We start from the raw sequence: 5,421 nt of genomic DNA, 5'->3' as shown, positions 1-5,421 counted from the left end.
CAGGACTAGTGACAGCAGAAAGCTGTTACTACTCCTGAAGAGCATAGAGGCTGCCCTAGAGGCCTACAGGACTAGGCTGAACCTGCGGGAACCTGGGGACTAAACACTCTGGCCTCACCCTCTTCCCACCCTGCTGGTGTCTCCCCCTGGTGGAATGCGAGGGATGCTCATGCAGCTTACTCAAGTCAGCCTCCCCCGAAGCTGGAGAATGGTAGAGAAATGCATTTAGAGAAGCAAATAAAACATACCAAGCCCAAGCCTGAGATGATGTTGAAATTTTGAAGCAAAAAATGGTGCTAACATTTTCACATTTTCTCGATGACTTACCTTCTTTCTCACTCCCTCCCCCCTCACCTCTCTTTCTCTCTCTCTCTGAAAAATTCCAACTCCCAGTTCAATTCATAGTCACCATACATGATTTAACAACTGCTCCTGCAGGCTTCTATCAAATCACTTCTCCTCAAGTGAGAACACATCTCATCTTGTCAATTCCATCAGAACCCACTTACATAGCTCTGTATGCAAAAGACTTTCCCTGGGTCTACACAGTATTTACTACACTCAGCAGAAATCAACTTAAAACTAAAATATCACTCTTCTTTAAGTTTACTTGCTATTTCCTAATAGAGGAAATCATTTCTAAAGTTTTTTTTTTTCTCCAAAAGCTCCAGCATGGCATCACTTCCTTGCTTCCCTGAAGGCTATGTCTCCAACCTCTGGATTCCCAGACTGCAAAAAAATCTCTCATACCTGGTTACTAAAGTGGGCATCTGATCAGTGTAGCATCGCCACTTTCATCTGGGGAAATGTACTTTTCCACCATGCTAACATGGAGTTTGAGGGTGGCTGTCATCTTTTCATAGACCACACCTCCCTGACTACATGGACTGGTCTAGAGGTGAGGAAGTGACCCAAGCCGGACCAGACATACTGCTCTGCCCCAATTAGTCCATTGACCCAACAGGCTATATTAAAGTCCTTCTGTAGAATCTTTGAACTTGAGATCAGAGAGACAAATACTGAGTTACTTTCTGGTCATGGGTGTGGTGAGCTGAGCCATGATTTCAGCCATCAGGCAGGGGTCCCTTAACAGGGAGGAAGGCCTTTAGTCCCTCATTCTCACCTGTTTCCTCCCACAGGAGGAAGCCTCTGCAAGCGTATTTCCTTTTGCCTAGAAGGATCTTCTCTTCTCTCAGCCTATTTAGTTTTTCCTCCTCAGGTTTAATATTTCTATTCAAGAATTACTTCCTCAGGAAGGCCTCCCTTACTTTTCCATTTATAAAAATGAAAATTATATTTTAGCAGAGGGAGACATATAATGCACAAGTAATTTAAATATAGGGTATCAAATGGTAATGAGTAGTACAGAGACAAATTAAGAAAGTGGAGAATATGGAAAGGAGTCCTAGAATATGGGAAAGGGTTGCTATTTTAAATAGGGTGATCAAGAGAATTCCTTAATAAGGTATCATTTGAGCAGAAACCCGAGAGAGAGATGAAGGAGTGAGTATGCAGAAACATAGGGGAAGACCATTCTGTGCAGAGAGGACAACAAGTCCTGAGATCCTAAGGCAGGAAACATGCTTGGTGCTACCAAAGAACAGCAAGGAGTCCAGGGTAGCTAAAGCAAAGTGAGTGAGGGAAGAAAGTAGGAGAACGGATCATAGAGGAAGCCAACAATCAGATCATGTAGGGCCTTGTAGGCCATTGTTAGGACTGGCTTTTGCTTCAAAATCAGTAGAGGATTTGAGCAGAGAAGTAAAATGACCTAATTTAGGTTTTCAAAAGATCCCTGTGGCTGCTGTTCGGGAGAACAGACTGTCAGGGTCAAAGGTGGAAATGCTGGTTCTAAAGCTACCACAGTTATCCAAGTAAGAGACGATAGTGATTTGAACTGGAATGGAAGCACTCAAGGTGCTAAGGAACCACCATGTGGTGACTATATCTTGAAGGTAAAAACAATAGGATTTGCTGACAGAGTATGGAATAAAAGAGAAAGAGAGGAGGAGGTAAGTGACTCCAAATTTCTCGGCCTGAGCAATTAAGAAAATAGAGTTGTCATTTACAGTAATAGGGAAGAACCAAAAGTGGAGTTAGTTTTCTGAGGAAAGATGAGAAATTTGATTAGAGAAGCCTGTTAGACATCTCAGTAGAGATGTAGTGAGCAGTAAGGTATATACATCTAGAGTTCAAGGGGAAGGTCTAGAACAGAGACATAAATTTGGAAGCCCTCCATGCTGACATGGATAAAATCGCCAAGAAAGTGATCGTGGATGGAGAAGAGATCCAGAGAGTAAAGTCTGCACACTGCAACACCCAGGACAGAGATGGGAGGAAGATTCGGTAATGTGACCAAGATGAAGCTGATGAAGTAGGAATAAAACAGAAGAGTATTCTAGAAGAGAAGTACAGAAAGTATTTCACAGAGGAGGGAATGATCAACTGTCAAATGCTGCTGAGAAGTCGAGAAAGGATTAAGAATTGACCATTACATTTAGAAACATGTAAATCACCAGTGACCTTGACAAGAGACATTTCCGAGAAATATTGAGAGTGAATACCTTATTGGAGTGATTTCAAGATCAACTGAAAACAGAACTAACAGTGGGAGAAAAGACAGCTTTTTCTGAGGAGTTTTGCTGTAAAGGGGAATTAAGAAGTGGGGACAGCAGCTTAAGGAAATATGGGATCACATCCATTGTGTATTCACTCCCTCACTCTCCTAAATGTCTCCTCTCAGCCCAAATCTCCATCGCCTCCTCCTTCATTCTGGCTGATGACTTTACTTCCTTATTTCACTAAGAGAAAATAGAAACAATCAGAAAGTAGTGTCTCCAAGTTGCCACCACCACTTCTAACCTCCTACCCACACCCTTACGTATTTGACATGAAACCAGTTGGCTTTATTGTGTGCTCTTCTGCAATGGTGTTCAGCTGTGTGATGCAGAAACAGACCAGAAGTGTTGTATGAACCAGGACTGGGATTTTGTTAGGTAAGGATGATGAAGGGTGCTGGAGACAAAGACAAAATAATTATAAAATTAAAACTGCAATACATTCTATTCTTTATAACTCCTGAAAGCATAACAACTGCCCTGCTATCAAGCCCTGGTCCTACCAGTCAGTAGTATGGCTCAATCTTTGCAGAGATTCCAAGATGGTGGCAGCTGACATTAGCCTTCAAGTTTAGAGATATACTCAAAACATGCAGCTTCCTGTAACCATTCTACATCTTGCCTCTACATTTATTCAAACCTTCTCTTTTCAGCCTATATCATCCCTTGGTGTAATGTGTTATCTATTCAATATGTAAAGTAGCTTTCTGTTTTAATTTTTTCATGGATTAGCCTAAATTATAATGGAGAAAAGCCTATGTATGTTCAATCTGTATTATCCATGATCTCTGTCATAGTATTCAATTATCATCTTTCCAGAATGAAGGGCCCTCATTTTAGCCTAATCATATTTGGCAGTGCAAATCATATTTGGCATACCCAATCCATGAAATATGACCATGGTTTATGTTCATTTCCTCACTTTTTAAGCACCTTTTGAACAAAACACCATATTGGCCATTGGGAAAAGCACATAAGAATATTCTCTACCTTTAAGAAAATCTTTTCTTTTTTTTGCTTTAAATGTTTCTTTGGGGAAGGGGCCACCACACTTCTACACAATGACGAGAAACATTTTTAAAGTCCAGCGGCTTTTATTAGTTTTATCCCCTATGCCATGAATTCATAGGGAATAGGTTCCAGCAGCTCGGGCTCCTTTCCATTTGATCTCACAAAGTGTGCTTCTCTGAGTGGAGCAGGCTGGCGCTTCAGTTGAATCCAGGTACCTTTCTCTTTGGCTTCCTTCTTTTTCTGATCATTTTCCTTCACACATTTCAGGAAGCTATCTTGGCTCTTAGATGCTTAATGTGTTCAATATGCACATTAATCTTCTCGGCAAGAATCTTGCCCTTAACTTGTTTGTTTACAACAATTCCAACAGCATGCTGGGTAACATTATAGATTCTTCCAGTTTTGCCATGGTAACATTTGTGGGGCATGCCTTTTTGAACAGTACCCATTCCCTTGATGTCTACAATATCACCTTTCTTGTAGATTCGCATGTGTATGGCCAAAGGAACAACTCCATGTTTTCTAACAGGCCTAGAGAACATGTATCGCATGCCTCTCCTCTTTCCCTTTGTGTTCGTCATTTTGGCGAATTACTGGAAGATGGCGGCTCCGGCCAAAAGGCTAAGAACATCTTTTATCAAATATGCAATCTGTAGGCTAATGTGGGCTGTACAAATGAGGAGCCAGAAGAGTAAGAAAGGGCAGGAGCAGAAGAACGCAAAACAAGGGGCAAGATTACCTGACCTCATTGCTCAAAGACCTAAATTGTAATTGAAAGAAAACACAAAGGATTCAACATCAAAAGGCTTTCAAGGCAGAGGCCTAGACTTTGTAAGTATTGAAATGAAATATTTAAACTTATTTTGTTTCTTAGATAACAAAAAAGAAAAAAAAATTCTATGTAAATATAAAGTAAAACACTGTGTAAAGCACTCAGTAAGTAGTGTGCAAAACTGAATGTTTTGTTTGGGAAATGCTGTTCAGAGGAACAACGGCTCTAAATGGCCACAACCAATGCTCTTAACAAGCATGCTATCTCCAGAGGCACAAAGCGACAGTTGAAAGCTGAAGCCAAGAGCAAGAGTCTGAACATACATAAACTCCCATTGGGCAGAACAGTTTTCTATAATCTTTCTAAATAATCTTTAGAGCAGCTTCTATGGACCCCTTAGGACTGGGACCCTAATAAAGTCCATGGCCTATGAAAGCTATTTATAAAACTTTTCTGAGAAGGTTACACAAATATATTGTCTCAATCACGGTGTAACTAAAAGTTATAACCTATTCCATAGGGGATATTCGAGTTTTAACAGATCTTAAAACTATCTTTATATACATTAGGGTTTTGCAAAGAAAAAGTAATCCAATTGTATTCTTTCAAAATAGTATATATATTTAAATCTATGATAATTCTGTCACCATCAATAATAACCACCATTATTTATGTCCCAGACACTGAGCAAAGCACTCTATACACATCATCTCAGTTAATCTTCACAAAAACATTGTAAGACAGGTATTATTATTTCTATTTTAGAGAACAAGAATTGAGGTTCATATGAACTAAATGATTTCTGTATTGTCTCAAAATCACTAATTGGCAAAATCATGATTCATACCCAAGCTCCCCTGACTATAAAGCTAGTGTGTGTTGAACCACCACAATATGGATATACATAGATGGATACACAGACACAATAGAGATATTTTTAAAGCCATTGTATTCCTGAGTTATCACTTTTCAAACGGATTGGTATAGATACCATAAGAATTTCCAATATGATTCTCAGTGGTG

General features: G+C 39.9%; 1 pseudogene; it reads right to left on the bottom strand.

Moving 5' to 3' along the window:
- Nucleotides 1-3,725: 3,725 nt before the first annotated feature.
- Nucleotides 3,726-4,210, bottom strand: LOC105827187 (annotated as a pseudogene).
- Between the last annotated feature and the right edge of the window lie 1,211 nt (nucleotides 4,211-5,421).

The sequence above is a fragment of the Propithecus coquereli genome, unplaced genomic scaffold, assembly GCF_000956105.1.
Source record: "Propithecus coquereli isolate 6110/MARCELLA unplaced genomic scaffold, Pcoq_1.0 Scaffold98, whole genome shotgun sequence".
Lineage (NCBI taxonomy): Eukaryota > Metazoa > Chordata > Mammalia > Primates > Indriidae > Propithecus > Propithecus coquereli.
This window is presented reverse-complemented; position numbering and strand designations above follow the sequence as displayed.